Source organism: Cryptomeria japonica, chromosome 7 (assembly GCF_030272615.1).
Source record: "Cryptomeria japonica chromosome 7, Sugi_1.0, whole genome shotgun sequence".
Taxonomy (NCBI): Eukaryota; Viridiplantae; Streptophyta; class Pinopsida; order Cupressales; family Cupressaceae; genus Cryptomeria; species Cryptomeria japonica.
In genome coordinates, this window is record NC_081411.1 from 100917147 (window position 1) to 100942430 (window position 25284).

At 36.8% G+C, this 25284-nt stretch overlaps 1 protein-coding gene across 1 annotated transcript in view; it reads left to right on the forward strand.

Moving 5' to 3' along the window:
- Positions 1-25284, forward strand: part of LOC131073437 (cytochrome P450 716B1-like) — a 130070-nt gene that overhangs the window by 102867 nt on the left and 1919 nt on the right. The window lies entirely within an intron of this gene.

Consider the following 25284-nt stretch of genomic DNA (forward strand, 5'->3'; position numbering starts at 1 on the left):
TGAATGTTTTTGGATTTTTTTATGATTGTTTGAATGAAGAACTTAATGAATCATAAGACAATGTAGAATCCACTTCCATCAATAGGTTAAAGGCATTGCCCCTAGTTTTAGACATGACTATGAAAAAGCGGGATGCAAGATGTATGGAGTACTATCATAATTGCAGAGGAATAACAAGCCATGTTTTTTGGATGGATGGATGTATGTATGAAGTAGATGTGATCGCAACAAGTCTGAAAGACAATGGAGCCATAGCCTTTACGAGTGGCACCTGTTTTCCAGGTTTTCACCATTGTACTTACCCAAGGTGCCACCGGAGTGGTTGTTCACCGTTTGGATGCATGATTTTTCCTTACTTTTTTTAATGTTTTTGTATTTTCTTCAGGACATTTTTCTGAATGTTTTTGGTATTTTCTGGTATGTAGGGGAGCCTGATGCTCTGTACAGCTTAGGTATAAAACCGTTTGAGGTGCATGTTGTTGATTGGATCTGCAAGCGGTTCGCCTTCTGATGTAGCCAACTGATATGCCCCAGACCCGAACATAGCAGTGACAACATATGGGCCTAGCCAGTTTGATTCAAACTTGCCCTGATGTTCTCAGTTTGGTTGGTTGCGAGGATTCTCTCATAGAACAAGATCACCTACCTCAAATGTATGAGGTCTAACTCGGTGATTGTAGCTTCTGCTCATGCGCTGTTGATAGGCTTTGAGGTGATTGTATGCAACTTGTCGTTTCTCATCAAGTAGCTCCAAGTCCTGAAGATGGGATACTCTATACGCTTCATCATCAATGAGATTGTGCAAGGAAACCCGTAGTGACGGTATCTCGACCTCAATAGGCAAGATAGCTTCTGCACCATAGACCAATGAATAAGGAGTTGCACCTGTAGGGGTTCGAATGCTAGTTCGATATGCCCATAGCGCTGGATTTAGTTGAACATGCCAATCACGGCCGGCATCATTGACTGTCTTTTTGAGGATTCTTAATATGTTTTTATTGGATGCTTCACCTGACCATTTCCTTATGGGTAATAGGGAGTGGAAAAGCGGTGTTGGATATGAAATTTCTCACAAAGTTTGCGGACATCCTGATTTTTGAAAGGAAGACCGTTATCTGTGAGGATGGACATGGGTACACCATACCAGCAGATGATGTAATTGAGGATGAATGAGGCGATTTGCTTGCCGGTGACTTGGGTAAGTGGAACAGCTTCAATCCACTTTGTGAAATATTCGGTGGCGGTAATAATGAATTTGTGGCCATTGGATGAAGATGGATGAATCTTACCCACAAGGTCAAGGCCCCATTGACAAAAAGGCCATGGTGTTGTGATTGGTTGCAATTCCTGGGCCGGTGCATGTATTAGGTCACCATGAACTTGACATTTCTTGCATTTTCTGACAAAGTAGTAGGAATCCTTTTCCATAGATGGCCAATAATATCCAGCTCGCATGAGTTTCTTGGCTAGTGACGAACCACTTGAGTGAGTCCCGCAAATTCCTTCATGTACCTCTTCCAAAGCCTTTGTTATCTCATCTTGTTCCAGACATCGAAGGAGAGTACCATCAAGACCGCGTCGGTATAGGGTTTCGGCAATAATGGTATATCAAGCAGTTTGGCGAATGAAGGTTTTACGTTGGTTATTTGATTGCTTGGGAGGAAGGGTGTGATCGTGGAGATAGGTGTAGAACTCACCATACCATGGGGATTCATAACCGACAAGGAGACATATCATCTCGGATTCAAGGGTATCATAAGCGAGGATCCAAAGCTGTTCTACCAAGAATTCATAGCGTGTTGAATTTTGTGGAAGATCTAGGAGAGATGCGATGGTAGCCATGGCGTCAGCAGCTCGATTCTGATCTCTTGGTATCTACTCAAAAGTGATAGTAGTAAATGATGTCTTTAGATTGTCTACCATTTGCTTATATGGCATGAGTTTATCATCTTTGGTTTGATATTCATCAGTTGCTTGTTGAATGACTAGTTGGGAATCGCCATATACTTGCAGTTCTTGTAATTTCCATTGGATGGCTAACCTGAGTCCTGTGATCAAGGCCTCATACTCGGCTATATTGTTTGTGCATGGAAATGTGAGCCTATAAGACTTTAGGATGCTATCACCTTGAGGTGTGATAAACAGAATGCCTGCCCCCGAGCCATGTCTAGTGTACGAACCATCAAAGTATAGTTTCCATGGTTGTGCTGTTGTAATCATGAATATCTCTTCATCTGGAAAATTGGAAATGAGAGGATGATCACCTATGAGAGGTGCATCAGCCAATTGATCTGCAATAACCTGACCTTTGATAGCTTTACGGTCTACATACTTGATGTCAAATTCACTTAGAATCATCACCCATTTGGCCAAGCGGCCTGTCAATGCTACTTTGTTAAGTAAATACTTGAGTGGATCAATCTTTGCAATGAGTTGTACCTTGTGTGTTAACAGATAGTGTCTCAATTTTGTGGCTGCTAAGATTACTGCTAGGCAAGCTCGCTCAATAGGGGTGTAATTGAGTTCATAGCCTACCAGTGTGCGAGAGATGTAGTAAACAGCACACTCTTTTCCTTCTGCATTATGTTGTGCCAGTAATACACCTAATGCTGTACTTGTTGCCGAGATATAGAGTAACAACGGTGTACTTGGATTTGGTGGCATCAACAATGGTGGATTCATGAGATAGTCTTTAAGCGTTTGAAATGCTTGCTGGCATCGGGCACCCCACTAAAAGCGGATGTTCTTGTGTAGCAGATGTGTAAATGGGTGACACTTATCAGCCAATTGTACAATGAATCTTCGGATGGATTGAAGTCGTCCTTGTAGGGTCCTTAGCTGACTGATATTCTTTGGAGGTGGCATATCCATGATTGCCTTAACCTTTGCTAGATCGACCTCAATGCCTTTGCTTGAGACAATGTATCCTAGAAGTTTCCTGGAGGTTACTCCAAAGACACATTTCTTTGGGTTGAGTCGAACATGGTATTGCTCCAGTCTATCAAAGATTTTATCTAAGATGTGGAGATGCCCTTCTCTGGTGAGTGATTTTGCTAGTAAGTCATCCACATAATCTTCCATCATAGTATGCATCATGTCATGGAAGATGGTGGTCATTGCCCTTTGATAGGTTGCTCCTGCATTCTTGAGACTAAAAGGCATTACATTCCAGCAATATGTGCCCCATGGACATGTGAAGGCTATCTTATGTTGATCTTTTGGTGCGATCTTTATCTGATTGTATCCTAAAAAGCCATCCATGAGTGAAAGCATGGCATGTCCTGCTGTCAGATCCACTATGATGTCGATATTTGGTAGGGGGAAGTCATCCTTAGGACATGCCTTATTCAGATCTCTAAAGTCAGTACAAATGCGGATGCCCCCTTTTGGTTTGCCGACAGGAACAATGTTGGATATCCATTCTGCATAATCAATTGGTCTAATGAAACCAACATCTAGGAGTTTCTTGAGTTCTGTTTTGACTAGTACTGCAATTTGAGGATGCATCTTATGAAGCTTCTGCTTGACAGGTTTGGCTCCTTCTATGACGGTGAGGTGATGCATGACTAAATCAGGATCAAGCCCAGGCATGTCTGTATATGACCATGCGAAGTTGATCTGACGCTTCTGGAAGAACTCTATAAATTTAGGTTGTTCCTCTGGAGTGAGAAGAGATGCCAGATGTATGATATGAGGATTTTCAGGAGTCCCCACATTGTACTCTTTGGTTTCCTTGATGAGAATTGTTGATCGTTCCTGTTGTGTATTATCAGGGAGAATGTCAAACCCTTCATCCTCAAGCACCTCAGAGAGGTTTTCACCATTGGATATGCTCTTTCTTTTTACTTTTGTCGGATCAAATAGTGCCACAGTGTGGTTTTCACTGGAAGATCCATGTTTTAGTGTTATATTTTTGCAGTTGAAAGGTTTGGCATCCGCCCCGAAGTATGCTATGATATTAAGTTCGATGGCGAATCTAGCTTTGTGATCCCCACTTGGTAGGTTATCCCTTAATTCCAAAAAGTCAATGATGGCCTCATCGTTTTGGAAGAAGTCAAGACATGGGGAATTTGGTTGGTTCCATTCGATGAGTTCAGGGTGGATAATGGGCATTACTTCATCGATTAGGTTAAGTGCGTTAGATGTATCGGTGAGGGTTAAGACATTATGGTGAAGGTCGTTGATGGTACTCTCCCTGTCAGAATCAGGCGTAGGATGAGATGTAGGGTCTGTGGAAGATGTTTCCAGCTCAGGAACCCAAGAAGTCTTTATCTGTGCTTCTCTGTAAATAGGGATGTCTTTGCGTGGTGGAGGTAGTGATGTGTCTTCCTCATCTGAAGTGTTAAGCTGTACAGAATCAAATTCCCATTCATGTGAGTCGGTCTTTGAATCACTTTCCAGCATCCGATTACTATACCATACTGGGATGTCCTTTGAGTTAAATACTGCAGTTGTGATTGGTTGATGTACCTTTCTAATGATCGGTGCTGCAGGAAGGTCGATGGGGATTAAAGGATCTGGTACGGGGAGTATTGGTAATGTTGACTTAGTGGCTTCGGCTAGAACTACTGGTGCCATAGATGCTGCTGCAGGTTCTGATATAGTTGTTGCTGCTAATGGTGTTGCTGATGGGATTATTGGTTCGTTTGGTGGGATGAGTGGCATTGATGATGGCTGTGTTGGGGTTTTGAGCCTCAGTGGGGCAGTTGGGATGGTGCTTGAGGCTGCTTTAATGATAAAAGGTGACCTTTTGGCAGTAGGCTGACATAATGGTTTGCTGGGTTTTCCTTTGAATTTTAATTTAGGAAAGATCTCTTTTTCAAAGCCTAGGCCTGTATTACCTTTGGGCTTGAATTCTGGCAGTAGAGGTTCATGTCGTCCTTGTTTGCAATATCCCAAAGCACTCTGACCATCATACCCCATTCTTTGCATAATGAGGAGACCTTTCCCATACTGATCCGTAGGAAGTTTAACTTGTGGTATATTAGTGGTGATGGGATCTTTATAGATCCATTCCGCTAAGTCCTCATCTTGGGTTTCTTCTTCTTGACTCTTTCCAAGGATGAAAGGCATCAAAGCACATGCTCGCATGATCAGTGGTTGCTTGAGTAACTACTGTGGTTTACCATGTGTTCGAGGAGAAGTGGGCATTTGTCCCACACAAAAGAGTTGACTCAAGTTGTATTCCCCAAGATCTTCCTCTGCTATTTTTATCTTAAGTTTTTCTTGCTTCGGTATAGTGGTGTTTGAACTGGCAAGAGAGGCGAGACTTATATATTTTGTGGAGGAAATGGCTTCTCTATTATTGGGAACGGTAATTTCTGGTTGATGGCTGATATTATGGCAAAATGCAAAGGGATTTGCATCGCCCAGGATTGTGATCTCTACACCATTATGTGGGAACTTGATACATTGATGGTAGGTAGATGGAACGGCTTGCATGGCATGTATCCAAGGTCTCCCTAATAATAGATTGTATGGCAGAGGAAGGTCTAGAACCTGACAAATGATGTGCTTTACCATGGGGCCCACTTGGATTGGTAGTACCACAGCTCCTTTGGATGAATGCTTTGCATCGTCATAGGCTTTGATTGTGATCTTCTTGTGAGGATCCACTGATTATACCGCATATCCCAATGCTGTGACCAACTGTAGTGTACAAATATTCAGGCCTGCTCCATTATCGATAAAGACTTGCTTGATCCTATGCTGGTTAATAAATCCTTCGATGTGGAGTGAGGCATTATGAGGTTGCTGGAAGGAAGAGTTGTCACTTTCGGAAAAAGTGAGACAAGGTGATGACTTTAGACTTCCAACCATGGCTTGAAATTGGTCTGTATTCAGATTTCTAGGGACTGACACCTCTTGGAGTGCTTGATCCAAGATAGTTTTATGAGAGGGCGATAGGCGCAATAGCTCTAAAATGGATATAAGCGCAGGTGTTTTGTCTAATTGTTCCACAAGATTGTACTGCTTTGGGATGGAGGTGGTGCCTTGTGGAGCTGCCTTTATGGTGACCTTACCACGACGTGTAACAACATTGAAATTTGAATTGGTATTTTTGAAGGTTATGGTTGCAACTTGTTCATTGGCATCATACAGGTGATTTACAGTGTAATTATACGCAGCCTGTGTATAATCAGTGGTATCAGTGCCTTGCCTAGAAGTAGAAGGACCCTTTTGATCTTATGATGGAAGTGGATTTTTGAACATCAGATGATCATTATTTGTTGTTTTTGGGTCATGTCCTTCAATTTCAATTTCTCCTCGATCAATAAGATCCTGAATGAGATCTTTCAATCGGTGACAATTACTTGTCTTGTGTCCTCTCCCTTGATGGAATTCACAGTGTTCAGTATCTCTCCACCATGCTGGTTTGACCTCAGGCTCATAGTTTGATAGCTTAGGCAGAGTGACCAAATTTTGAGAAATGAGTTGTCACAATACTGTTTCAATGGGTTCCCCTAAGGGAGTGTTTGTGCGTTTTTGTTTTTGCTGACGAGGTCTTGGTTCATCGTGAGATGTGAAGCGACCTTGATTTGTAGGAACATTTGTGTTGTTTTGAGGTGGAGGATTCTGTCCTGCAAACCAAACCACAGGTTGTGCATTTTGTATAGTCCTAGCATCCACAACCCCATCATTGACGATATTCTTGTTTTTATTCCAGAAGCTTGGTTTATCACTATTGAAGCGTGGGTGAGGACCATCTTTTGGTTCATTAAAGATTTTGATGAGTCCTTTCTTGATAAGTGCCCTTTCACATTTCAAACCCTTGGTGATCATATCATTAAAAGAGTCTGTGTCTTTGACATCCAGGTGAAATTCCATTTCTTCGTTTAAGTTGGAAATGAATATTTCCACTAGTTCTCGTTCAGGTAACTGAAGAGAACGTTTGCTACACATTTGGCGCCATCGTTGCAGGAATACTGAGAATAGTTCACCTGGTTTTTCTTTAGTGTTGCACAGATCAGCCATGGTAATGTCGCGTTCAATGTTATGAGAGTAATGAGCTAGAAACTTCTGGATGAGTTCCTCAAATGTTCTAATGCCACCTGGTAGTTGGGAAAACCATGATGTGGTTGGTCCTCCCAAGCTTTGGGGAAAAAGGCGCATTAGGTATGTGTCTTCATATGCTACTTCGAGACAAGCGGAATGAAATTCTCGGACATGATCGCGGGGATCCCCCTTTCCTCTATATTTTTCAAATTTGTGTGTTTCGAATCCTCGTGGAAATGGTGGCATGTAAAAATCCCTATCAAAAGGATAGGGATAGATGTCATTGAGTGAGAATTGTTTAGTCTTGACACCACTATGAAGTTGTTGGGCGAGATTCTCAACTTGTTGCCGCAACATCTCCATTTCATTTGGAGGAGGAGGTGGTGGGTTACCTCGAGGAATGTTATATCTGATGGGATCTCTACCTCTTTCCTCTTCATGGCGACTTTTTCTTTCCGATGCTTGTCTTAATTGGGCAAGATCAAAGTCAGAGGGGAGTTTTGCTCCTTCTTGAGCGAGTCTTAAGAAGTGAGCATCCGCATTGCTCCTGAGTATTTCGTCAAAAAGTCTATTAAAGAGAGGGTTATGCTGAGCCCTTTCTATTGTTACAGGAGTGGGAGTACTTGGGTTTTCGTCATCTGCATTTCCTCCAAGTGCTTCTTGAAATTCATTGAGATTTTCCTCTTCTTCTTCTTCCCTTTCTATTTCTCATTGCCTGGACTGTGATCGGGTTTGGGCCATTTTGTTTATAAGCTTTTTGTTGAAGTTGTGTGAAAATGATGATGAGTTTTTGTTGAAATGAGAGATTGATGGTTGGTGAATTGTGTTGCATGTGGATCTCTAACACCTTTAAGGTGGATGTAACTGAAATTCCTTCTTTGAATTGCTTGTTTGTTTGATAAGTTTTGATGTGATAAGGTGTAGAGAAATCTGAGATGTGTTACAAATTTAACTACCTAGTAATGAGAGGATTCACTCATGAACTAGTTTTAACCTGCGTAGATGTGTCTCTTAGGATGAGCTTATCCTAGATGTAGAAACAATCTAAAAAGTGATGTGATGTGTTTGATTTCAAGCAATATCTAAAAGAGAACTTGGGACAAGAACCTCTTAATGTTTTGAGAGTTGGGACGGATTGATGATGAAGTGATGATGTATGAGTGAGATGATGGATGAAAATATTTTCAACTTCAATAAAAACTTTGTGTTACAAATGGGACAAACTCTACCTCTTCCCTTTCAGATGTTGGAGGTATTTCTCGAGCTGTGTTGTATGTGATACAGACGTTTGGGAAGAAGTTGGGATTAATCTTTCCTCCTTGGTTTTTGTGATAACTTAGAGCTCTATATTGCATAAAAGCTCTGCGGTTCAATGATTCTGAATCAAATTAATTTGTTTTACCTTGAAGGTATAGACGCATGCGATGTAGAAAGACTCTATGGGATACAAAGATTTGTCGATTGATATAGAAGAATTTCCTCCTTTCGATCAAAGCCTTTGAGCTTAATGGTCTTCTTTTCAAGTTGATATTCTGATGACACTTCTTCTTTCGTAAGATGTGAAGAATGGTCATAAAATTTGACTCTTTGTTATTTGTACCTTGTTTTTGATGTTTTTGGTTGTTTTGACAGATGTTTGGTTGGATGAATACTTTGTTTTTGGGAAGTGATTTTCTGATTTTTCTTTGACAAGAAGACAAAGCAAGCACACAAACACAAGAATGTTGCCCCAAAGGCACAAATGAGTATGGGTCTAGATTAACCCAATCCTTGGACTTGTATATGACCCTTCCTTTAGATGTATTTTAAGGTGTATTTCCAAAGCCCGAAGTCGGCTCAATTTGCACTTGGTCTGTAAAATGAACACACTTCAAACACTTTTTATCCCTAAGGTCAAATGGCCAGTTGTGATAAATTTAGCCCACATCTTGATATTTCTTCGACTTTGGTACTACATACCTTATGAATCCCGCCGTGGCAGGTGAGGATGTGATATACTAAGTCTTGCACGAGCATAACAAATAGATGATCCCTATGATGGGGGAGTCACCACTTTTATCAAGCCACCAGTGACTTTTCAAAAAGCTATGTTTCTACTCAAGGAAATATGTATGGTGAGTATCTTGGGAGCAAAACTATCTATGCTCTTGCACTAAATTATATCGCAAATATCCTCAATCAATAGAACTGGTGGGCTACTATTTAAAGGTGTTTAGTCATGTTCGATGTTTTTGGACATAAGTTCATTCTGTAGTGACTCACTTAAGAGCCTTGTAACTGGTGGTGGGGCCCATTTGTCCTTTTGGCCAGTTACACTGTAGGAACAGCTATACCCAATGCTACAGCTTTCGCTCTCACCTGATTTCTATAGCAGCTCAAAGGATTTACCGCTCGAGGTTGTTCCCAAGAGTATCGATCCCTTGGCAAGCCTCTCTTAAAAAGATAAAATTTTGAGTGTTACTAACACTTTTCTCTTGCACCTAGGACCACAAAAGCCAAGGGAGAGGATAGTGTGTGTTAGAAGTAGGACCACTCGACCAACTCTTTGCACAAGTGTGCCAAGCACGAAAAACACTTGTTCTTTTTAATCTGTCATTGCAATGTGATCTAACTATTTGGAGATGTTTCTCCAACAGTCATGGTGTTTTTTTTAACTTCAAAGGCAAAATATTTTGTAAACTAGGAACTTTGAAATCCTAGTTAACTGAATTGAAAACACGTCTTGCTTGAAGTAAAATTCTTTTTGAGCTTGAAGAAAAAATGGCTTGTTCTTTTTAGATCGCCCAAAACAAAGTGTTGATTGTAAATTTCTTTTAAGTTGATGCAAGAAAATAAATTTTGTTTTGTTGATTTTAAGCACCAAAACGAAGTTTGTTTCCTAACTTGCAAGAAATAAAGTTGTTTTGTATAAGTTTGTGGTTCTTTTTACCTTGGAACAATGAAATTCTTTTTAAGAGCCCCAAACAAATGTGTGATTCTTTTTTTAAAAGCCCAAATTTGAAATGTGAAGTTAATTTTAAACCAAAATAAAAAGTGAATTCATTTTTAAAACCAACTTCAAAAACAAGTTAGTAAAAAATATAAATCTACTTTTTAATCTAATTTAAATCTGCACAAAAGAGAAAAATAGTTAGTAAAATCCACCTATTTGGTGGGCTTCTACAAGCCTAAATTTTATTTTATTTTTGTTACAAGGTGATTTGTACAACGTTCTGTTACAATAGCGCTAGTCTATGTTTGAACAGAAACGCACTAAAAGAAAGGGAAAGACAGTGAAGGCAAAAACACTGAAACAGGGTGAATAGCGCCAAAATAATGTCAAACGCACCAAAACAGTGTCAAAAGCGCAACCTGTGTGACATTTTCAACATTCAAACATGTTAAAAAAAAAGATCAATTCACGTCGGGTTCACCAAATGATGCTCTGCAAAAAGGATTAGAAAATCTGTTTGATGGCAACACACACAAGAGCACAAGAAACAAACGTTAGTGTTAGCAACAAAAGATTATCCTAAACAGGCATATCAAGAGAGATATTAAGCATGAAATAGAAAGCATATAAACATAGAATAAAATAGCTAATCAAGATGCTCATAGTTGCTCCTCCCTTGTTCCTCTCCTCTCCAAGTCCCAAATGAGTGTAGCTCTCAGCTTTTAGCACTAGCCATGGATGCCATATGGAGACTCAAGATAGTTGAATATGATAAGCAAATGCTATGCAAGTGTAGATAGTGATGCTATGAGAAAGCTCTATGCTAATGCTAGTATAACAACAATACTCTAATGCTTCTCTCTTTTGCTTGAGGAGAAGGGTTCTATTTATAGAAGAAATGGGGAAATGAAGGGTTAAGATTGAATGGTTTAATCAAGGGCCAAGTTTGAAAGTTGGGGATCAATGTGCACAATTGGCACCAATAAAATGGTGACAAGTGTCAACATAGGATTGGGTTGAGAGAAGAGGTTGAAGGCATTAAAGGCCTGAGAAGACCTCATGGTTATCTAGAGGCTAAGGGTCAAGTCCAAATTAAGATTACCCACTGGATTAAGAGCTAATCCAAGGATAAACCTTTGTGCAAATGTTTAAGAGATAATCATGGTCAAAGTATTAATGGCCTGATGAGACCTTTGGGTTGGGTAGAGGTTGAGTCAAAAAAAATGTTTTAACCATGTGGGAGGGTTTTAGGTAACCATTAATGGTTATTGGAGACTTTGGGGATTAAGTGGTTGAAGGTTGAAAGCCTTCAATGGTTATCAAAGACTTTGAGCCATTTAGTGGTTGAAGGTTGAAAGCCTTTAATGGTTATCAAAGACTTTGAGGGTTTGAGAAGTGACTTCCCTTTTGCTTAGGAATGTGACAAAGTTTAGAGAAGGGGTTAGGTTATTTAGAAGTGATTAGAAAATTCTAGAAGGGGTTTAGACATGCAAGTGGATTTTGTAGGAAAATGCAAGTGGGAGAAATTTTGGTATTTTTCAATTAAAATAAAATCATTTATTTCAATTAAATGGTGTAATTTGCATTTGGATAAATATTCAAATAAATATTAATTTATTTAAATGAGAAAAATGAAGATAAAGCATTAAAATGCTTGAAGACTTTGAGGGAAACCATTAAAGGCTTGAAGACTTTAAGGAAAACCATTAAAGTCTTAAGAAGACTATAGAAGGAAGCCATCAAGTTTGAAGACTTTAAAGCCATCAAGTTTGAATACTTTAAGGGAAACCATTAAAGGTTTCAAGTGGGTGAGGATAAATAGGATTTTAAATAAATAATTTATTTAAAATAATTGTGCAACTTGCTTTTGTAGGAAAATACAAGTGGGTGGAGGATAAAGGTGATTTAAATAAATTATTTATTTAAAATAATTGTGCAACTTGCTTTTGTAGGAAAATACAAGTGGGTAGAGGATAAAGGTGATTTAAATAAATGTTAATTTATTTAAATGTGAGAGGTAGGATTTTGGGGGATTTAAATAAATATTAATTTATTTAAATGTGAGAGAAGATTTAATTAAACAAATATGATTTATTTATTTAATTAATGGTTTGAATTTGGTTAAGTGAATTAAATCAAATAAATTGAATAATTTATTTAATTAATAGGAGAAGAGGGTTAAGATGAATTAATTAAATATTAATTTAATTAATTCATTAATTGATGGTTAAATAATCAAATAAATACTAAGTATTCATTTAATTAAGTGGACAGATTTATGTGACTATAGTACCAATAAGAATTGAGTTCTAATTCTTATCTTCATTCTCTCCCAAGAGGTGATTTTCTTCCTCTTGATTTGTTCTCTTTCTTCTTGCATCATGTTCCACCACACTAGGGCTGATCCCTTCAATCTTGACTTGGCTAAATTGACCTTCTTTTCTTTTGCAACTTCCTTGTATTCCAAATGATTGTTCAAGGATTCTATCCAATCCAATAACTCTTCCTTATTTAGGCATCTACTATAGATAGGTAAACCTTCTATGTTGTATTTATTGAGTTACTTGAGGGCATCCAAAAAGATCCATTGATCTTTGTCCAACTCCTTTTCTATTATGAACCCTATCACATCTACATCTTCTTCATCAGTTTCATCATCCCATTCAGTGACCTTGCCCTTTCCTTTCTTAGTTTTTTGCTCCCAAGCTTCGCTAAGCATATCTTGGACCAAGTTCCTGATGGCCTCTTGGATTATTTCCTTTGGTAGCATCCCATTGGCTTCTGAATCTACCTCTAGGTCTAACATACACCACTTTGTTCAGTCAATTGGCTCTGATACCGATCTGATGTAGAGTGGATTGTCTCTCACTGGTTTGTGCTACCTTTCCTAGGTATCTCCTACAAGCTACACAAGAACCATCCAATGATTCTACACCTCACACTCTCCAAGGGTCCGCAAGACTTACCCTATCTGAACTTCCCAAGTTCCTTAGGCTAGGATAAGCTCTTGTTGTTTTGTGAGTTCCATTTTCTTGCTTCGGAGACCTTGTTTTCCAACTCTCTTTCACACTCAACCTGTTCAACCCCCTCTACTACAGGATCTTCATTGACCACAATAAACACATTAGGATGGGTGATTATGGATGGATTCCAAATCCTATTCCTTACTTAAGAGTCTTTAACACTTACTGGTTTGGTGTTTTACACACAAATTGCACCATTAGGCCTAACCGGTTCTAGTAGCCCAATCAACGAGGTATTCTTCATTCACCTGTTAAAATTCCTAAACAACCCTATGAACTCTTTGTCATTCCAGACACCCTTTTGCAGTTTACATATAATATATCAAAACCGCGGGTGGGTTTTGTCTCTAACATATCTAACCCTTTACCTGTTAACTAGGACTAATTGCCCCTTTCTAGGCCTTAAAAAGAGGGATTGATCAAAACTCCTTCACCGGTCTGATTGCCTGAGTTAATTGTTGATAGTTTGGGGTCTGTGTTTCCATATTGAATTCCAAACCTATTATACTTCTCCTTCACCCACTGGACTCACCCAATTAGGGCATCTTATCCACGATTCCTAACGCTTGCCAACTCAAGGTGCCAAGCTTAGGGTATGGTAGCAAATATTTGTTTTCGTTTCTCCTGTCTCAAAACCAAAAAGAAAACATAGAATACATTGCAACCTAACATTCCACAAGGTTCCAGAGAGGAAATCCACCATGGAACGTTAGGTTGGAGGCATTTTTATCTCAAAACCCTAGTTTTTAGGGCTCTTGAACCCGCCTGCAACAAAATGGAGTTTATTCACTAACTACATCACTTCAAGACTCCCAATCAAAAAAATGAATTTAAGACATTAGACTAATAATCCATGTGCCTATTTTGGGATGGTTAGTCTGTATAGGTTGTAGGAACTTGCAAAGAATAGTAAAAACTCGGTAGAATACACACAAATGGGAAACCAAAACTTGTTTATTTGCTTCAGATCTTCAACAACCTTCAACAATTGATTATCATCAGAATTTCCAAGCCTTATACTATCCTTGGAGTAGTTACAAATTCTCACAACTGATTGTGTCAACTGACTAACCTTTGGAGTATGAAAATATTGCAAAGTTGCTATGAGAAACTTTTGCAAATTGTTGCATATGTGATAAAATTTGATCAAACCACACCATGGTCACTTTCAAATGACCATATGACCTTCACAATCTCAAAATAACATCAACCAACCCAAAAACAACTTATCCTATTAAGTGCTCTACCTGGCACCCTTAAGAGTTCACAAGCCAACATTGACCAAACAAAGACTCTTAGGTTCCTTACAATCATTTGAGAAAAAACTCTATGGACTCTTGGCCTTATTACGAAAGTAAAAACAAGATTCCAACATCCTAGAAATAAACTCAACAAAAAGTGCTAAGTGCCCTTGCACCAACAGTCCTCCAAAAAATCCGCGAAACGAAAAGGGTTTTTTTGCCTCTGCAAATGGAGCCTAAATCTGAAAGTACAATTGCGCACCTACAACGTACATAAAGAAAAGAGAGGAAAATGGGTTGGATTGGGGGTTTGCCTTCAGATCAAACCCTAGTTTTAAAATTAACCAAGTAATGAAAGAAAGTACTTGCAAGTGAATGTAAATGAAATATTGAATTGTAAATCACCTCAAAGGAGGTTGTAGATATAATGTTGATAGAAATTATTGTGTGGAATTGAATGTTGGAATCAATCTCCTCTTCAATGGTTGAATCCTTGACTTGAATGCAACACCTAGCCTTGAAGGGAGACTTGAGAATGCTCAATGCTTGAAAAGAATGCTTGAATTCTTGAATGTGTGATCTCATGTATCTTTCTTACCTCTTCACCCAAATTTTATAACCTATTCAAATGAGAGGGAAAATGCAACTTATATACTTTTTAATTAGGGTTTAATTAACCAATTTTCATCATAGGCTGACATCGAGCAATTTTCCCGCCCAATGCACAACCTACAATGCAGGCCTAGGAAAGGTCCTTCCCTAAAATAGGGCAGGGACAGGAGTGCCATGCCCCTATCTTGCCCCTTTCTCTAGGGCAGAGTGCGGACAGGGTGGTATGGAGGCCAAGGAAGCAGCAGATTCTAAGGGTTGAGCAGTCTACAGTCACCAATCACATTAGGGGATTCGATCTCATGTGCATGAGGACCCTAATGCAATCAAAAATTGCTAGGGTCATAATTTTATGATACTACATTTATATATATATTGAATTAAATGAATCTTTCAGATGGTTTAATATGTGTTTACAATACCACCAATTCTTCTTTGGGTATTGTCTCCTGAATTAGCAAAATAATTCAGATCACTGAGGATCAAGATATAACCTTGTCAGCTCTCCAAAAACTTGTCTAGACAAAAGTCAGCTACCTTTTAATTCAATCTTACATCCAAAAGTATTTTAGTGCACTTTATATCTCTCTATATGATTGGTGGATTACAACATTGATGTAGGTATTGTAGACACCTAAAACTTGCACAACTAATTAAATGAATTTTATTCATTTAATCATAATTTATTCATCTATTAATTAGACTAAAGGTTTAATTAATATTCATATTCTTCTAATTGACTTCTTAATCAAATTAAAGAATTGATTAATCACCCTTTCTTCCAATCTAATCTATTAATTAAACTATGGTTTGATTGAATCCCCTCTAGCCATTTAATTGAATAAATCTTATTCATTTAATTAAAACCCCTTTCCTCTTTAAATTGAGTTTACATTTGATTAAAAATCCCTTTGTATTTAAATAAATCATTATTTATTTGTGAATAGTCCTCCCACTTGCAAAATCCTACAAATGCAAGTTGCACCCTTTTTGGCTAAAATAAACGTTTTATTTAATCAAAAAATGCATATTTTCCTCCACTTGCATTCTCCTACATTTCCCGTTAGCATGCTAATATTATTCTAGAAACTCTCTAACCCCTAATTAATTAGCCTAATTCTTCTATTCATACCACATCCCTAAATTTGGGGGTCACTTCTCCAAATTTGGGGAAAGTCTTCTAAGTGTGTTGAAGACTCTACCTTCTTCAAAAAGTTAACTTGTTGAGTCTTCCAAACTTTTAAGGTTACCACACTTTCAATAGGTTAACCTCCAAAGTCTTCAAAGAGAATTTAATGCCTCTTACAAGACATCATCCTAGCCCATGATGGTTGTCCCTTTGGCCATCCCTAAGCTTTGCACAAGAGTTTACCTCTTGGAAAATAGCATGCTTCCTAGGATAATGGCATTATCCAATTATTTTATCTCTTGAGGTTACCCCTAATGCTTACTTAGCATTCTCTCAAGCCATCTCAAGGTGAGATTTGTCAACTTGGGATTGGATTGAATCCCCCTCATGGATTGATAACCTTCAATCCTAGCCCTTGTTAAGATTGATCAATCTTGACCATCCATTTCTCTATTTTCCCTATAAATAGAGCCCATTTACTCAATCTATCGATCCATCATCTTGTGCATCAAACTTATAGTCATTTTGTAGGTTATCAAGGAGCTCAGGTGGTCATCTTCAAGCACTTATATCATCTTAGTTGCATGCTAGTTTATCTTTCATTGCGTTGATAGTATCATGCTAACCCTATTTTCATGATAGCTTAACTCATAACATTGTATCATTTTCATATAAATATCCATGTTAGTCTAATTAGAACACCATAAGCTTTCAATTGGGATCAATCTTAGTTTCATTTCTTGCATCACATCCTGTATTTCGTCTCTTCATATAGGATCTTAGTTGCATTCATTTTGATCGTAGATCATATCATTTAAATCTCTTTCTTTAGGTTGTCATCTTAAATATCAAGTGCTCTTCCACGTGAGGGCCACCTTGAATCTTGAAGATCCTTATAGATAGAAGATAATGAAATGATTTTGAGAGGTTTTGATTAAGTAACATGTTTTGATCAATTTTGATCTCTAATACAATGTCCCATTGGCGTGTTAGTGTTATTTTTGTCTCTCTTGCAGGTGCAACCATCTGAGCATACATTTTTGGTATCCACTATTCCTAAAACCAGATATTTTGATCATCTTTGTCTTATAGAGGAGGTGTTATTCCTAAAACAAGACTTGATCTCAATCTTATTAATTTTATCAATCCATTTCATCTAATCTATTCTATCATGTCTTATAAATGATGTATCTTTCCTGAAACTAGATATTTTGATCGAGTCTTATATAGGATATATCGTTCCTGAAACTAGACATTTTGGTCAACTTTGTCTTATATAGGAGGTTTCATTCTTGAAGCCAGACTTGATCTCAATCTTATGAATTCTATCAATCCAATTCATCTGATCTATTCTATCATGTCTTATATAGGATGTATCTTTCCTGAAATAAGACGTTTTGATAAGGTCTTATATAGGATATATCATTCCCAAAACCAGATGTTTTGATCTTCTTTGTCTTATACAGAAGGTGTCATTCCTAAAATTGGACTTGATCTCAATCTTATTAATTCTATGAATCCATTCTATCTGATATATTATATCATGTCTTATACAAGATGTATCTTTCTTAAAACTAGATATTTTGATCAAGTCTTATACAAGATAAATCGTTCCTGAAACTAGACATTTTGATCATCTTTGTCTTATACAAAACCTATCATTCCTGAAACTAGACTTGATCTCATTCTTATCAATCTAATCAATCTGATCAATCTTATCAAACCTATTCATGTGATCAAATATCCACTCTTCTATCTTTCAAATAACATTCTCCTTCTTTTGAAAGATCATTTATGCCTTTAGTGCACGAACAATCTCCCGATAGGTATTATCATATCAAATCTCCATATCAATTTCATATCAATCTCATATTGACACCAATTTCATATCGACTTTTTACATCAAATCAATTCTTCATATCTTGGGCATCATATGAACAATGTTGGCAACAACAACACCATATCAAGAATTTTGGGAACATATCGAGCATTTTTCTTTGAATTAACATATGGTCACACGTCTCTTGAAAGAGGCAAAATATAAACACCTAAAACTTGCACAACTAATTAAATAAATTTTATTCATTTAATCATCATTTATTCATCTATTAATTAGACTAAAGGTTTAATTAATATCCATATTCTTCTAATTGACTTATTAATCAGATTAAAGAATCGATTAATCACCGTTTCTTTCAATCTAACCCATTAATTAAACTAAGGTTTGATTAAATGCGTTGTAGCCATTTAATTGAATAAATCTTATTTATTTAATTAAAACCCCTTTCCTCTTTGAATTGAATTTACATTTGATTAAAAATCCATTTTCATATAAATAATCATTATTTATTTGTGAATAGTCCCCCCACTTACAAAATCCTACAAATACAAGTTGTACCCTTTTTGGCTAAAATAAACCTTTTATTTGATCTTAAAATGCCTATTTTCCTCCACTCGAATTCTCCTAATTTTCCATTAGCAAGATAAAATTCTTCTAGAACCTCTCTAATGCCTCATTAATTAGCCTAATTCCTCTAATCATGTCACATCCCTAAATTTGGGGGAGTCACTTCTCCAAATTCGGGGAAAGTCTTCTAAATGTGTTGAAGACTACCTTCTTCAACAAATTAACTTGTTGGGTCTTCCAAACTTGTAAGGTTATCTAACTTTTAACAAGTTAACCTCCAAAGTCTTCAAAGAGAATTTAATGCTTCTTACAAGGCATCATCCTAGCGCATGATAGTTGTCCCTTTGGCCATTCCTCAACTTTGGACAAGCGTTTACCTCTTGGAGAATAGCATGCTCCCTTGGATAATGACATTGTCCAATGATGTCATCTCTTGAGGTTACCCCTAATGCTTACTTAGCATTCTCTCAATCCATCTCAAGGTGACATTTGTCAGCTTGGAATTGGATTGAATACCCCTCATGGATTGGTAACTTTCAATCTTACCCCTTGTTAAGAAAGGCATGGGTATTGGGGCATCTAGATAGCAAGCCTTAGAAAAAGATAAAATATTCATGAGCCCAAACAAAATTCTCTTCTTTACCAGCATTGTGGATCCTCCTAAATAATGTGCAGGTGTAGGGCAGATTAAGGGGTCCTTAGGGTGTGTGCTCCAGTCGAGTGGATTGCAGGGGTCCTCACGCTATCGGTTTCGTGGTTCCTCACGCTGTCGACTTCATGGATCTGTTCCCTCTATACTCCAAACCGCTCCAAGTCAACTTCATCACTCATCGCTTCCTTTTCTATCTTTATCTCTGTGCTTCAAACCCCAATTGAGCTCCAAGTCAACTGCATAGCATTGGATGGCATAGGCCTACGAAGAATATTGGAACTTGTCATTATATAATTCTCTATTAGCCTCCCATCCAACTATCGAGTCCCTCCCAACTATCTCCTCCGACCCACCCCATTGGGATGGTTCATCGGAATATTAATAAATCACGAGAGCAAGACCTAGACCTGATGCTGGTCTTCACTTACGGATAAGCGTGATTCAGTCTTTCAGGAGCTAGGGATGGGAGGGAATAAGAGGAAGGAGTTGATCCAGGGGCATGAGAGGCGGAGATAGAGCCAGTGGCATAGCTATAAGAAGTGGATCGGGGCAGATGTTGCTGTTAATGACACTGTCGACCTATCAACTATATCCTCTTATTCTAGCAACTCTAACTACTTATTGGAGGGGGGGGGAGGGGGGCTAGCAGGCGCCATATTCCCACCCAACCCAACTAGAGTTTCCCACCCAACCCAACTAGAGTTTACCACCCAACGGCACTTCATCTGTAGCCTATCGTTCTATTGTTCACCACCCATGTTACGTATAGAATCGAGCCCTATTATTCTATTATGAAACTCTAGCCATAAAATAGTAGGGGCCACCCCCGGAACTCTAGTTTCCCTACACTCTTGCTTCCTTACTCTAGCCCCCTACTATCTAAAGGGCTAGCAAGCATCATTAATTCATTGATTAATGGCAGCCCCTACTATTCTATGGTGGAGGGAGCTATAGGGAGGTATATGAGGGGTGGGAGGAGGCATCCCCGCCCAATTAGCTAGATTCTATACTACACATGCCTCCCCTGCCACATAACGTTCATTCCATGAATCCATCCTGGCAGGTTGTTGGCTATTGCCTCCCACCCACCCCCGATAAAGTCTGGTCCCGACCGAATGAACTAGATGATCTGCTCCTGAAAGCCTCCTGCTGCAGCATAAACTGATTCAAGGTAAACAACGGGAACTAGCTATGATGTTCCTATCTCTGCTACCTATGCCTAATGCATTCGGGGTGGACTTCATAAGCATGGGCATCCGACAAGATAGTTGTTAATCTCGATCTCATCCTCCAGCCACCGGCTAGATTTAATTCCCACCCGGGAAACTCAACTAATCTACCGTAACCGGCCCATAGAATTTTAGGGCAACCGGAAGGAACACGAGAGGAACTTCTTTTTTTAGGCACTTTTGGAACTGCTTTTTGTCTCCGCTCGGGTATGCTGCTGGATATGGACCTGTAGGATCTATCTGTCTTTCTTTGTCCTACCTTCCTTCAAGTGAGAATCCACTAATGCATTGGGCTTGGGGACCATAGACACCGGAATGGCCCGAACAACTCTTCATTATGTCTTATCCATTCCCCCATAGAATAGTAGGGGCCCACCCAACTATAATGAGATCTGTTATGTTGCCCTTCGCCCGTGAGATTGTTTTTTTTTTTTTCAAATGTAGTGGGTGTGCTTCTTTCATTGGGTGTGATGGGTGATGGGTCCTTTTATCAAGTGGTCAAAAGGGGTTGTTGTGTACTTTGTCCGACCTGGCTCCTTAGCGACCGAGACTAGATTTTTATGTTCAATAACAGGTAGAGAGAGGAGCTCCTCTAAGTTGTCGGCCTAGGTTTACCCTAGAGGTCTAGAGATAATAAGGTGGGTGAGCCGGTTGGATGATCTATGGAGTTCCAACTCCAATGCAAGGGGACTAATGCAACTATCCATCCATATGTCGTTATATCGGCCAACCGATGAATCAGAGAACAAATAGTTAGACTTGGAGTGCACCCCCGAGGGAGTGGGAGGCAGAACTCAAAGTCCCCTTATTGTAGAGAGCCTTACCCAGTTCCAGGCGCAACTTTCTTGAAGTAGCCCTCAACTAATCAAGGAGTTCTAACTGCCGAGAATACAATATTGATTCTAGGAAGGAAGTCCTCCGGAAGGTATAATCGACCCCATCCATAGATAGTAGTTGCTCGGCCCCCTACAATTCTATGGGCGAAATTCCCCTTCCATAGATAGTAGTTTACAACTATCATCATTAACGAGGTTAGCACGGGTGGGAGGCCCCTACTATCCTATGGGCCTAGTTTCAATTTGGAATGAATCTTAGTTTCATATCTTGCATCACGTCTTGCATTTCATCTATTCATATCATTTGATCATCTAGCTAGGGTCTTAGTTGCATTCATTTCGATCCTAGATCATTTTTAATTAAAAGCTTGGTCTTTAGGTTGTCATCTTAAAGATCAAGTGCTCTTCCAAGTGAGGGCCACCTTGAGTCTTGAAGATCCTTATAGATAGAGGACAATGAGATGATTTTGAGAGGTTTTGATGAACTAACATGTTTTGATCAACTTTGGTCTCTAATGCAATGTCCCATTGCTGTGTTTTTGTTGTTTGTGTCTCTCTTGCAGGTGCAATGATCTAAGCATACTTGCCATTTAAATGTTGACTATATTTATAATTATTCACTAAAACTGATATAAATTATTTAATCATGTGTATCATTTATCCATCATACTCTCCAATCTATTTTAAATTTATCAAATGCACATACAATTCTACGAGGAGTCCTATCCCCCCTAATTTTCGTTGGTGCCCCCCCCCAAGACACACACCCTGATATATCATGGAAAGTTTGCATGTTGTAGAAAAATGCAATCCCCTTTTTTAAGATTGTTTATTATGGGTGCATATTTTATACTATGTATTTTCATATTCACATTTTTATTTGATTCAATTGTTACTTCTTGAAAATATCAAAATTTTCCTTATTCCATACTTATTTCTTTGTATATATAAACAAAGAACCATGTATATACATACAAAGATGTGCACGCGCGCGCGTGTGTGTAGCTAGATAAACAAACAAAAATAAAAAAATTTAATGTGTAAGTGGCTATTACAACTGCTTGGATGACCAAATGCAAGCAGTGGATAAATCCATACTAAAACATCTAAACTATATAAATGTAAAACCTACATATCATAATCACAACCAAGTGAGAGGAATATCAAGGAAACACATAGTAAAATATGAAAACCGTAAAAACTTTAAACCACATGTTACTAAACATGTTTTTTATTCCTTGGTTATAGAATACAAATGAATGCAACAAATATTTTTGATAATTTTTTTTCAAGAAAACCACTTAACATGTGTCATGGATCCAAATAGAATATCACTAAACTTTGTTGGAAGGATGGCTACTTACATGTGGTCACCATCAGACAAGGGTGTCGATATATATATATATATATACATATACATATATATGTATCTATGAATGTATGTATGTATGTATATGTATATATATATATATCTGTATATATGTATATATACATAGATACATATATATGTATATATCTGTATATATGTATATATGTATATATGTATAAATATGTATATATATATATATGTGTGTATATATATACATATACATATATATATATGTATATATACATATATATATATACGTGTGTATATATATATAAATACATATATAAACACATGTGTATATATATACATATATGTATATATATATATATCTATACATATATGTATATACATATATATCTATACATATATGTATATACATATATGTATATATACATATATGTATATGTGTATATACATATATGTATATGTGTACATATATACATATATATATATACATATATGTATATACATATATGTATATACATATGTGTATATACATATATATATATGTACATGTACATATATACATATATATATATATATACATATATGTATATATATATATGTACATATATATATATGTATATACACATATACATATATGTGTATATAAATATATGTATATGTGTATATACATATATATATGTATATATACATATATATATATATTTACATATATATATATACATTTATATACATATTTATATACATATATATATACATATATATACATGTATATATATGTATATATATGTATATATGTGTAACATATATATACATGTATATATATGTATATATGTATATATGTGTATATATGTGTATGTATATAGATATCTGTGTGTGTGTGTGTGTGTGTGTATTTATATATATGTATGTATATATGTATACATATGTATATATGTATATATGTATATGTATATATATGTATGTATATATGCATATTTATATACATATACATACATATATACATACATATATATATGTATATATGTATACATACATATATACATACATATATATATGTATATATGTATACATACATATATACATACATACACACACACACACACAGACATACACACACACACACACACACACAGACATACACACACACACACACATGTATGTATTTATGTATGTATGTATGTATGTATGTATGTGTGTGTGTGTGTGTGTGTGTGTGTGTGTTTGTGTGGTGAATGAAATGTATTTTTTTACAATAAAGAAAATGAAATTGTTAAAATAAGTTTGTCTGTACAAATAAAATAGTAAAACACTAAATTTGAGACTTGCTTTTATCTGTGCTTCACTAAGAAGATGAGAGGTATATCAAAAAAGCCCTTAGAAAAATATGAAAACCATATAAATTTAAAACTTGCAGATCAAAATAACAACTATTCATTAGGTTATCCCAACAATCACATAAAATTTCGTGTTGTAGGTTAGATTTTTCAAGCGTCTTTATCAACCTTCTAGCCATAAAAGTTACCATGGAGGAGTTACTAGTCTTGTGTTAAGAAAAACATAAAATTGGAGAAATGATAACTAGGTTTCCAACATATATCTATGCTTATTTTGAGAAGTAGTGATGGAGTAAATTAGTACAAAAGATTGTATATAGACATGTTAAAAAAATCATAATTATATTTGTGCATATATACATACATACATACATAGACACGTCTACACAAACATATACATGTAAATACACATAAGACATTTTAAAAATATATGTATATATTATAGATATATGTGTATTTGTACACATTTATCACATGTATGTATACACATGCATATGATATAGAATGGAAGATTTTGAGTAGGATGCATTTCACAAATGTTTTATGTAAAAATGTATGTACATACTTTAAAATTTTGGTTAATTATGTATTGTTAATTATAAATAATCAATCTAAACCTTATATTGCTTAGGTTTAACGAAAGTTCAAAGCATTGAACATGAAAAAACGATCACACTTACAAATATTTATGTAGAATAAAATCTCCCTTTTCATGAGGTTATTGATAATGTACTTAAAAATCTAATTTAATAACAAGAATTTTAATACAAAAAGAATTAACTAATAATAAAAATATTTATAAGCATAGAATGGTAAAGAAAGAAAAAAGATATTTATAGATTTCCCCTATGATCATGGAGTAGGTATCCTAAAATTAGATTTATTGAATCGTTTTTCTAGACAATGTCAATATCCATCTCAACTTAATCCTTAAAACAAATGTCTATTTTACCCATAGTCAATCCATACCATAAACTCAATTTATTGAAATAGAACCTATTAATGATTTCATCAATGAATAACTAATTTGAGTTCAATAATTTTTGAAACCTCTTGTCTTTGTTGTTATTGTCGTCTAAAATTACTCTCCTTATATTACAGTGTAATTTAATGTGCTTGTCCATATTTATGATGCAATTGTCATGTAAAACGAGATTAGTTATAAAGCATTCACTCCTAGCCCGGATGTCCAGAAGGGTAAGGTGCAAATTCACTGAAGGATGTTGCAGTCCGTTCAGCCAATTCTTGTTTCTAACGCTTGTAGTAACCTAAAACGGATATATTTGTCCTTCTCCTCATCGGTTATATCACGGAATCGCTTATCGGTAAGCATATGATTGAAGAACAGTAATCTCCTACGCAGCAATGACGTTTCTGGAATCGAACTTTTCAAAATATTTATTCATTTCTAATTCTAAATATCGCTGATGACAAATACTAAATAAAGTATAATATAATACACTATTGAAATGCTATGTCAGATGTATAAACCAAGGGGTATATGATTTCGAAGAAATTGTCCAATTATATCATAATTATCGTCCATGACAACTGCTATGC